Here is a 12278-nt window from a genome sequence, read left to right on the forward strand (position 1 = left end):
ACCGTTCAACACCTCGACATTTAATAGTGAAGCTTGCAAATTCCAAAGATAAAGAGAAGATCCTTAAAGCAGCAAGAGACAAGAAATCCCTGACTTTTATGGGGAGGAGTATTAGGGTAACAGCAGACCTCTCCACAGAGACCTGGCAGGCCAGAAAGGGCTGGCAGGATATATTCAGGGTCCTAAATGAGAAGAACATGCAACCAAGAATACTTTATCCAGCAAGGCTCTCATTCAAAATGGAAGGAGAGATAAAGAGCTTCCAAGACAGGCAGCAACTAAAAGAATATGTGACCTCCAAACCAGCTCTGCAAGAAATTTTAAGGGGGCCTCTTAAAATTCCCCTTTAAGAAGAAGTTCAGTGGAACAGTCCACAAAAACAAAGACTGAATAGATATCATGATGACACTAAACTCATATCTCTCAATAGTAACTCTGAATGTGAACGGGCTTAATGACCCCATCAAAAGGCGCAGGGTTTCAGACAGGATAAAAAAGCAGGACCCATCTATTTGCTGTCTACAAGAGACTCATTTTAGACAGAAGGACACCTACAGCCTGAAAATAAAAGGTTGGAGAACCATTTACCATTCGAATGGCCCTCAAAAGAAAGCAGGGGTAGCCATCCTTATATCAGATAAACTAAAATTTACCCCAAAGACTGTAGTGAGAGATGAAGAGGGACACTATATCATACTTAAAGGATCTATTCAACAAGAAGACTTAACAATCCTCAATATATATGCTCCGAATGTGGGAGCTGCCAAATATATCAATCAATTATTAACCAAAGTGAAGAAATACTTAGATAATAATACACTTATACTTGGTGACTTCAATCTAGCTCTTTCTATACTCGATAGGTCTTCTAAGCACAACATCTCCAAAGAAACGAGAGCTTTAAATGATACACTGGACCAGATGGATTTCACAGATATCTACAGAACTTTACATCCAAACTCAACTGAATACACATTCTTCTCAAGCGCACATGGAACTTTCTCCAGAATAGACCACATATTGGGTCACAAATCGGGTCTGAACCGATACCAAAAGATTGGGATTGTCCCCTGCATATTCTCGGACCATAATGCCTTGAAATTAGAACTAAATCACAACAAGAAGTTTGGAAGGACCTCAAACACATGGAGGTTAAGGACCATCCTGCTAAAAGATAAAAGGGTCAACCAGGAAATTAAGGAAGAATTAAAAAGATTCATGGAAACTAATGAGAATGAAGATACAACCGTTCAAAATCTTTGGGATGCAGCAAAAGCAGTCCTAAGGGGGAAATACATCGCAATACAAGCATCCATTCAAAAACTGGAAAGAACTCAAATACAAAAGCTAACCTTACACATAAAGGAGCTAGAGAAAAAACAGCAAATAGATCCTACACCCAAGAGAAGAAGGGAGCTAATAAAGATTCGAGCAGAACTCAACGAAATCGAGACCAGAAGAACTGTGGAACAGATCAACAGAACCAGGAGTTGGTTCTTTGAAAGAATTAATAAGATAGATAAACCATTAGCCAGCCTTATTAAAAAGAAGAGAGAGAAGACTCAAATTAATAAAATCATGAATGAGAAAGGAGAGATCACTACCAACACCAAGGAAATACAAACGATTTTAAAAACATATTATGAACAGCTATACGCCAATAAATTAGGCAATCTAGAAGAAATGGACGCATTCCTGGAAAGCCACAAACTACCAAAACTGGAACAGGAAGAAATAGAAAACCTGAACAGGCCAATAACCAGGGAGGAAATTGAAGCAGTCATCAAAAACCTCCCAAGACACAAGTGTCCAGGGCCAGATGGCTTCCCAGGAGAATTTTATCAAACGTTTAAAGAAGAAATCATACCTATTCTACTAAAGCTGTTTTGAAAGATAGAAAGAGATGGAGTACTTCCAAATTCGTTCTATGAAGCCAGCATCACCTTAATTCCAAAGCCAGACAAAGACCCCGCCAAAAAGGAGAATTACAGACCAATATCCCTGATGAACATGGATGCAAAAATTCTCAACAAGATACTGGCCAATAGGATCCAACAGTACATTAAGAAAATTATTCACCATGACCAAGTAGGATTTATCCCTGGGACACAAGGCTGGTTCAACACCCATAAAACAATCAATATGATTCATCATATCAGCAAGAGAAAAACCAAGAACCATATGATCCTCTCATTGGATGCAGAGAAAGCATTTGACAAAATACAGCATCCATTCCTGATCAAAACTCTTCAGAGTGTAGGGATAGAGGGAACATTCCTCGACATCTTAAAAGCCATCTATGAAAAGCCCACAGCAAATATCATTCTCAATGGGGAAGCACTGGGAGCCTTTCCCCTAAGATCAGGAACAAGACAGGGATGTCCACTCTCACCACTGCTGTTCAACATAGTACTGGAAGTCCTAGCCTCAGCAATCAGACAACAAAAAGACATTAAAGGCATTCAAATTGGCAAAGAAGAAGTCAAACTCTCCCTCTTCGCCGATGACATGATACTCTACATAGAAAACCCAAAAGTCTCCACCCCAAGATTGCTAGAACTCATACAGCAATTCGGTAGCGTGGCAGGATACAAAATCAATGCCCAGAAGTCAGTGGCATTTCTATACACTAACAATGAGACTGAAGAAAGAGAAATTAAGGAGTCAATCCCATTTACAATTGCACCCAAAAGCATAAGATACCTAGGAATAAACCTCACCAAAGATGTAAAGGATCTATACCCTCAAAACTATAGAACACTTCTGAAAGAAATTGAGGAAGACACAAAGAGATGGAAAAATATTCCATGCTCATGGATTGGCAGAATTAATATTGTGAAAATGTCAATGTTACCCAGGGCAATATACACGTTTAATGCAATCCCTATCAAAATACCATGGACTTTCTTCAGAGAGTTAGAACAAATTATTTTAAGATTTGTGTGGAATCAGAAAAGACCCCGAATAGCCAGGGGAATTTTAAAAAAGAAAACCATATCTGGGGGCATCACAATGCCAGATTTCAGGTTGTACTACAAAGCTGTGGTCATCAAGACAGTGTGGTACTGGCACAAAAACAGACACATAGATCAGTGGAACAGAATAGAGAATCCAGAAGTGGACCCTGAACTTTATGGGCAACTAATATTCGATAAAGGAGGAAAGACTATCCATTGGAAGAAAGACAGTCTCTTCAATAAATGGTGCTGGGAAAATTGGACATCCACATGCAGAAGAATGAAACTAGACCACTCTCTTTCACCATACACAAAGATAAACTCAAAATGGATGAAAGATCTAAATGTGAGACAAGATTCCATCAAAATCCTAGAGAAGAACACAGGCAACACCCTTTTTGAACTCGGCCATAGTAACTTCTTGCAAGATACATCCACGAAGGCAAAAGAAACAAAAGCAAAAATGAACTATTGGGACTTCATCAAGATAAGAAGCTTTTGCACAGCAAAGGATACAGTCAACAAAACTCAAAGACAACCTACAGAATGGGAGAAGATATTTGCAAATGACATATCAGATAAAGGGCTAGTTTCCAAGATCTATAAAGAACTTATTAAACTCAACACCAAAGAAACAAACAATCCAATCATGAAATGGGCAAAAGACATGAACAGAAATCTCACAGAGGAAGACATAGACATGGCCAACATGCATATGAGAAAATGCTCTGCATCACTTGCCATCAGGGAAATACAAATCAAAACCACAATGAGATACCACCTCACACCAGTGAGAATGGGGAAAATTAACAAGGCAGGAAACCACAAATGTTGGAGAGGATGCGGAGAAAAGGGAACCCTCTTACACTGTTGGTGGGAATGTGAACTGGTGCAGCCACTCTGGAAAACTGTGTGGAGGTTCCTCAAAGAGTTAAAAATAGACCTGCCCTACGACCCAGCAATTGCACTGTTGGGGATTTACCCCAAAGATACAAATGCAATGAAACGCCGGGACACCTGCACCCCGATGTTTATAGCAGCAATGGCCACGATAGCCAAACTGTGGAAGGAGCCTCGGTGTCCAACAAAAGATGAATGGATAAAGAAGATGTGGTTTATGTATACAATGGAATATTACTCAGCTATTAGAAATGACAAATACCCACCATTTGCTTCAACATGGATGGAACTGGAGGGTATTATGCTGAGTGAAGTAAGTCAGTCGGAGAAGGACAAACATTATATGTTCTCATTCATTTGGGGAATATAAATAATAGTGAAAGGGAATATAAGGGAAGGGAGAAGAAATGTGTGGGAAATATCAGAAAGGGAGACAGAACGTAAAGACTACTAACTCTGGGAAACGAACTAGGGGTGGTAGGAGGGGAGGAGGGCGGGGTGGGAGTGAATGGGTGACGGGCACTGGGTGTTATTCTGTATGTTAGTAAATTGAACACCAATAAAAAATAAATTAAAAAAAAAAAGGAAATCTTAAAAGTGTTGGAGGTGTTGAAAAGACAGGTCTTTGAAACAGCAAGAAGGACGACTGACTTCTTATGGGAAATCATGAGAATCATGATGCAATTGAACGATTTCCTCAAAATGATGAAAGAAAATAGCTATGAGCCTGAAATTCTTTACTCATCACAATATTCTTCAAAAATGAAGGTGAAATAAAAACACTTTTAGAGAAGCAAAAATTAAGATGACTTGCCAGGAGTACATCTGATCTGAAGGAGGCAAAACAGGGAGTTTTTATTCAAGAGGAAAGTGATCCTGGATGGAGACATGGAATGCTGAAAGGAAGACCAACATAAATCGGAATGGGTATTGACAAAAATCAACAAAAATAATGTATTGAGATGTTTAACATACATGCTAATTACAAACATGAGAAGAACAGCATAAATCTTGGGAGGTAAGTAAGTAAGTGGAGTGGAAGTGTACCAAGGTCCTTGATTGTGAATCCACAAGCTGAGTGGGAAATTCGATCCTCCACAATGCATGACCTTGTTTTCTTGGTCTCCCATCCTGTATGTCTCTTGAATCTGTGTCCTCTTCTCCGTTCTTTCACCCACCCCAGTCCTGGCAGCCACGTTTCCTGAAAGACTGCAGCCATGTCCACCAACTTCCTGCTTCCCCTGGGCACCTCACAGTGTTCTTCACCCTGCAGCTGGACCAATCCTGCAGAATTGCTTCTCTCAGTCCAGCCCCTGCTCTTCCTTCATCCCCCTAGAGGTGGTCACCCCTGCAGAGTCCCCTGACCCGAGGACAGGAGAAGAAATATAGAGGCCAACCATCCTCCTCCTTTGCTGAGTCACCACAAGGTTGCACCTTGCTGGTGCCCTTGTGATCACAGCCCAGGTCGGCAACTTGGCCACAGGGCAGTTTGCTTTCCCTCTCTCCACTTCTAGCAGGCCTTCTGTGGGTCTTGCTCCTCCACCTGTGCCCTGTGACTTGCCATTTTTCTGGAATACCTCATGGTTTCTGGTGTAACAAGAGTCCTTTCTTCTTTGCAATTATTATGTTAATGGGTTTAGTCTTTTCCACATGTAGAAACTGGGTCAGATGGTGTGCTGGCTGTAAGGCATGTCACCTCTGGGAGGGAAGGGAAACTTCTGCAGAAGCTACCTCTTCCCGCAGGGTGGGAAAGGTGGCATAAATATTGCCTCCCCCCTTTGGCGTGGGTGGTGGGCCACTCACCGACAGAGCAAGTCCCCCTGGTTGCACCCTCATGTGTGTGTTCAAGTACAACTGGTGGTCTGAGTCTTCTGCCCAGAGGAAAGCATGGCAGGATGGGGTTTACTCTTCCTACCCATAGGGGAAGTTGCCCTTAGCTTATTGTGCTGCAGCTCAGTCTTGTGAGACCAGTTGTCTTCAACTGGGTGGGGGTCAGAAAACTAGAGTTCAGATTAGAAAATCCCTATTGGCCTCACCATTAGGCTCTAGCTTTGGCTAGAGAACCCAGTCCTCTCTGCCAGTTGCTGGGGACTTCTCAGCCATTCATGAAGACCAGACCCTGGGCCCTATTAGGCTGACTGTCCTATGAGTGTGTTCTTTATTGACCAGAACTTTCTGAAGGCAAGGAGTGTGTTCATACGGGCCCTTGCATACCAGCGTCACCACCAAGGTGATGCCAACAGAGTGATAACTGTTTATATGAATATCTCCACAGTTTTCTCTCATTCCTGGGCTTCCAGGTTTGAAGCCATGTGTTTAGGAAAACAGAATATTGAGGATTGAGTACTGAGAGACCAATCCTCAGGAAACTGAGTCAGAAAACACAGGGGTAGTTCCCAGAAGTAGGGAGAAAAGGTTAGTGACTGTCTTTGGGCCTCAGCAGCTCTCTGTGCAATGAGAGAGGCTGAACTAGGTCAGCAGCACCTGCATCAGACTCTTTTTTGGAGGAACATGTTTAGTTTAAAAAGTCTACTTAATATTGCAGTACATTTTTAATTTAGGAGAAAACTGTTCCTTGCTTCCGTTATACACTCTATAGAATATAAAGCTCTAAAATCTATTGGCTGCTGTGGATATACAGTCAAAAGACTCTTTCAAGACAGAGATGGGGTAGAGCAAGGAGACATGTTGGGATCTTTTGAAGATGTGCACTTTTTTCTTATTAAAAGGTGATATGGTTTTAAAATAGGTCAAAGAGAAAGATGGTCCAACTGCTATCCAACTGCTAAGATTCCTTCTGTTCTAAAGTTGTGGGTTCTTTTAAATGAAATTAAATTAAATAATTTAATTTGGAAAGAACAATTCACATGAGATCTACCGTCTTAACAAATCTTTCAGTGTACATTATCGATGACTGTGGGTACAGTGTCACATGGCCAATCTCTAGAGCTCTTCATCTTGCTTGACTGAAGCTTTATGACCACCGATTAGCAACTCTCCACCACCTGCTCCTGGCAGCCACCATTCTGCACTTTATTCTATGGGCTCGACTATTTCAGATACCTCATGTAAGTGGCATCATGCATTATTGTCTTTCTATGATTGGTTCTTCTCATGTAGTATTTTTGTCCATATTGCGTATTGCAGAATTCCTTTCTTTTAAATGGCTGAATAGTATTCCATTGTATGTATAAACAGAGTTTCTTTACTTTTTAGGCAAGGCATTGGAAGGGGCACAGGGAGAGGGAGAGAGAGAATCTTGATCTTGGGATCAAGGGCTTGATCTTGGGACACTGAGATCATGACCTGAGCCGAAATCAAAAGATGCTTAACTAACTGAGCCACTCAGGTATCCCTGTATATACAGAGTTTCTTTATCCATTCATCTGTCGATGGACATTGAGGTTGTTTCCATATCTTAGCTATTGTGGATAATGCTGCAGTGAACATGGGAGTGCAGGTATCTCTTTGACATTTTTTTTTAAAACATAAGGTATAATTGACATATAACATTATATCAATTTCAAGTGTACAACATAATAATTCAATATTTGTATGCTGTGAAATCCTCACACAATAAGTCTAGCTAACATTTACCGCCACACGTAGTTATTTTGTTTTGAAGAGAACTTTTAAGATTTACTCTCTTAGCAACATTCAAATGTACAGCACAGTATTGTTAACTATAGTCACTATGCCGTACATCATATCCTTAGGACTTATTTATTTTATAACTAGAAGTTTGTACCTTTTTGATTCCCTTCATCTATTTGGCCCATCCTCCAACCTCCTCCCCTGTGGCAACCACCAGTCTGTTCCTTGTATCTGTGATCTTTGTTGTTTTATTTTCTATTCCACATGTAAATGAGATCATATTGTATTTACCTCTCTCTTTCTGACTTATTTCACTTAGTGTAATGCCCTCAGGGTCCATTCATGTTGTCATGAGTGGCACGATTTCATTCTTTGTTATGGCTGAACAGTATCCCATTGTATATATATATACCACATCTTCTTTATCCATTCACCCATCAATGGACACTTAAGTTGTTTCCATATCTTGGCTTCTCTGAATAATGCAGTAGTGAACATAGGGGTGCATATATCTTTTCAAATTAGCATTTTTGTTGTTTTTGGATAAATATCCAGAAGTGGAATTGCTGGATCATAGGATATTTTAAATTTTTGAAGAACCTGCATACTGTTTTCCACAGTGGCTACACCAGTTTGCATTCCAACAGTGCACGAGGGTTCTCTTTCATCCCACATCCTTGCCAACGCTTTATTTCTTGTCTTTTTGGTAATGGCCTTTCTGACAGGTGTGAGGTGAGATCTCACTGTGGTTTTGATTTGCATTTCCTTGATGATGAGTGATGTTGAGCATCTTTCCATGTACCTGTTGGGCATCTGCATGTTTTCTTTAAAACTAGGTCTATTTTGATCTTCTGCCCATTTTTAATTGGATTGTTTGACTTTTTTTGCCATTGAGTTTGAGTTCCTCTATGTTTTGGATATTAAGCCCATGTCAGACAGATGGTTTGCAGATATTTTTTCCCCATTTAGAAGGTTGTCTTTGAGATCTTGATTTCAGTTCCTCCAGGTAAATGTCCAGTGGTGGACTTGCTGGATCATTTGGGAGTCCTATTTTTTATTTTTTGAGTTCCCCTGATACTATTTTCCATAACAACTGCACTATTTTGCATTCTAGTGGATTCCTTATAAACCTCCTTAACCGTTGAACAGGAATATGTGACAAAACATATGCAAAGGCCTCTGTAGTCAGACACTTTGAAGGTGTTCTGCCAGAGTTACTGCCCTCTCTCCCTGACTGATTTTCTACAGATGAGGCCCACAGAGCAAGTTATCCAGAAACAGAAGGTTCTAGCTCTCTGCTTAGATCCAACGTTGATTTTTAATAGCAGCAAAGTGGGGTCTCAAAGCACAAACCTCTACTCATTTAGCTGGAAATGGATGCAGCAAATATAAGTGAGAAATAAGATGAAAAATGGACTCATTTTTTAAAACTTAACATTGCTTGTTTTTAGCAAGTAAAATGGACTTGAAGGAGCCCTATTTGCTCCTAATGGATTTGCCAGTCCCTCCCGCTATTCAGATGTATGGGCCTGCTGGCCTTTGTCATCTGTTAGTCATTTTTCAGAACCTAGTGAGACACCACGGGGGACTTGCCTCTGGCAGGCAGTTCTGCCCTGATTTCCACCATTTGTCCATGTGCCATTTTATGCCATTGGAGGCCCGCACATCACATCATCACAGAGCTTGAGTCTTTCCATTACACTTAAGCGTGTGTTAGCTCTGCGGTGAGGACCCCTCACACCCAGCTGCCCTGGAATGTGGCCCACTAAGTATTTTGTAGCCATGCTTCAGGCTGTGTAGGGGCCAAGGAAGGAGTGGAGATAAGCATGGTCTCCCTGTGCAAACCAACTCCTTCCTCCTCATCATGGGAGAGAAAGAAAAAATTCCTGCATGAGAGGATAGGATGTGCAAGGGTAGAACTGTTGCGTGGCTCAGACACCCTTTCTGCTCCATCCAGGGCTCCACATGTTCCTGAGAACAAGAATACTCCACTGCCGTGTCGGGGCTCTCATCTTCTTTCCTAGCTGCCGGCTTGGTCGCGGGTGTGTTGAACAAGGTTATGTCCTGACAAAACTTGGAAACAAGTGCTTTTTCTTCACCACTGCCAACCCAAACATTTCTTCCAACGCTCAGTGATGGTAGCACAACACGCCATTGGACAAATACTTACTTAGCAGCTACTATGTGCCTGGCATTGTTCCAAATCATTGATTGACATCAGTGATCCAATGGACAAAAGTATGCCCCAGAAATGCTTCTGTTCTGACAGTGACACAGTCACAAATGCAGGCAAGTCAAAAGTTCAAGTGACCAGCGTGAAGTGAATGGGCGGCATGGGCTAGAGGAAGCATCCAGGAGTGGCAGGGGTGGTGGCCTGCTGGACAGTGAAAGTACACCCAAGGGGACACTGATTTTTGGCTAACACAAGGGAATGTCAGCCTATGCATTTCATTTCAAGAAAAGTCTGGAAATCTGGATTTTTAACAGCAAAAATCTCTTGCTTTTAAAATGTTGATAAGTAGCTCAGAAGTTTTAAAGAACATCATTCAATCCTCAGATCCAAAAGAAGACAAATGGCAAAAATTAAAAACTGTTTTTCCCAGATTCTGCTCATTGCTGTCAGTTTGTGACCTCAGTGCTATGGTTTAAGCAATAAACATGGGCTTTTTAATGTCAGGTTACTAATAGATAAAGGAACATCTTTTTTTTAATTTTTAAAAAAATATTTTATTTATTTATTCATGAGAGATACACACAGAGAGGCAGAGACGCAGGCAGAGGTTGAAGCAAGCTCCCCACGGGGATCCAGATGCTAGACTTGATCCCAGGACCCCAGGATCACACCCTGAGCCGAAGGCAGAGCTCAACCACTGAGCCACCCGGGTGTCCCAGGAACATGTTTCTTGAGAGGCGGCTGCCTGCTCAGACCTCGTTCTGCTGTAGGCAGAAGCAGCACTGAGTAGCGCTGGTTTGCTGCCCCTCCGCGTCTCCCCCCATTTGCACCACAGCCGGCTTGGGGCGGGGGGGCGTTGAGAGGACCGGTGACCCGGCATGACCCCGGGCTCTTCCGGGGGCGACATTGGCCCCAGACTGCCCGTAGTCCTGGCCAAACCATCTTTCCTGCAGCCTGAGACCCCTGTTCGAGTTGTCCTCCTCCCCTGACCTCCCCCCCACCCAGCAGCCCTGCCCTGCGGTGTCAGGCCTCCCGCTGCCTCCTCCCGCGCTCCCCACCGCACCCCCATCCTCGGCAGCCCCAAGCGAACCCAGGCAGCAGGAGCTCTGGTTGCAAGGGAGCTTTCTTCCTAGCCTGGGTTCCGTAGCTTGTTATTTCCTATTCGTTTTCCTATCGGGCTTGTCATTTGTGCCCTCGGAGTTTCCAAGGCGCCCGGAGCCTGGGGAGATGGTGCGGGGCAAGCAGAGGGGCGCTGGGAAGGAGAGGGAGAGGGCAGACCCGCCAACCTCCCGGGGTGGGGGGCTGGGCGAAGAGGGCGGGGAGGCCAGACCTGGATCCCGGGGGCCGATGACCGGTGGTGCCTCTACTAGCAGAGGGCAGCGAAGCCTTTTCCCCAATACCCAGCCTTGGCACCGGATTCCTCAATGGTTCAACGGAGTGTTTGCTTCTGTAGTCAAAGGGTAGTTAGATCATGGTTTCTCCTTTATGTGTTTCTTCTTTGGATTCCTTTCCTGCCTTTCCTGCCCCCTCCGCCCCCCGGGCCACTTCCTTCACTTAAAACTAAATACACACACATACACACACACACACACTCCTGGATTAGGTCTCTGGGTGTGCACAGCCTGCCGGACAATGTGTTACACTCCTAGGGTGGGCAATACACTATGGGATTGTTGACAATTGTTATTCCACAACAATGCACATGGTCCTTTTAGCTCCTTTTTTTACTACTGTTTTCAACTCATTTTTACTTATTCAGTTTTTCAGTGAATCCTGTGAGAGGAATGGATTACCGTCCTTGTCGTTCTAATTGTGACTCAGATGTCCACCCACTCGCTTGGGTTCTCAGGGCCGGGCATGCAGACAGTGAGAGATCTGTTGTCCATATATGTTTGTTGACAATAGCTGGATAAATATATTCAATTTTGTGGAAGACATAAGCAGCAACTGAGGTTTCTAATGGCCAGCTTTTATCCGGTCCCTCGGCATTTTGCTGCTGTTGTGTGTGACTCGGGACAGAATTGCTTTGAAACCAAAACAACACACACTCAGTTAGATTAGATTCCAATAGATCTATGCTTGCAGGGAGCAGAGCACGATAATCAATGGAATGCTGTCCCAAAGCATCTGGGGCCCTTACATCAACTTGAAAATAATGCACCTGAGAAAGAAAGCTGAATTTTCAGTTCATAAATGTGGATGAACGCACGGTCTGAAGAGCAAAACACAGTTTGCAAATGGAAGAGTATCTTGGCTGTAGAAAGTTCTTTTTGTTGCTGTCACTTCCTGAAGCTTTCTTTTCATGATATCTCCTATGGCTCCGTATCTTTGCTTTTGTTTGATTGTTGTCGAGGCTTTCTTTCTCAACTACTTTGACCACATGCTGATTCCAGCTCCAGTTGGATAGGCCTGGAGGTCTATGCCAGGGGCCCAAGGGAGGGGCTGATGGAAGACCTTGGCTGCTGCTAGTGGGGGGGGGGGGTAATTATCTCTGATAGATAGGAAAATAGACCATTATAACGAAAATGTTCTCCAGTTTGGAGAGAATTGGTAACAAGTAAGATTATTACAGTTCTTGCATCTGACACGTTAAACACAGCTATTAAATCTGTCTCCCTCTTGGTGGCTGGGACGAAAAAACCAGCAGCCGACAC

The 12278-nt window shown here is 43.0% G+C and overlaps 1 long non-coding RNA gene across 1 annotated transcript; it reads left to right on the forward strand.

The window, feature by feature from the left end:
* The first annotated feature begins 4437 nt into the window (after positions 1-4437).
* LOC140622374 (uncharacterized) lies at positions 4438-10144 on the forward strand. Its single transcript, XR_012022139.1, has 3 exons — positions 4438-4875; positions 6756-6925; positions 9409-10144. It is a non-coding gene; the product is annotated as an uncharacterized lncRNA (long non-coding RNA).
* Positions 10145-12278: the final 2134 nt, after the last annotated feature.

Source organism: Canis lupus, chromosome 31 (assembly GCF_048164855.1).
Source record: "Canis lupus baileyi chromosome 31, mCanLup2.hap1, whole genome shotgun sequence".
Lineage (NCBI taxonomy): Eukaryota > Metazoa > Chordata > Mammalia > Carnivora > Canidae > Canis > Canis lupus.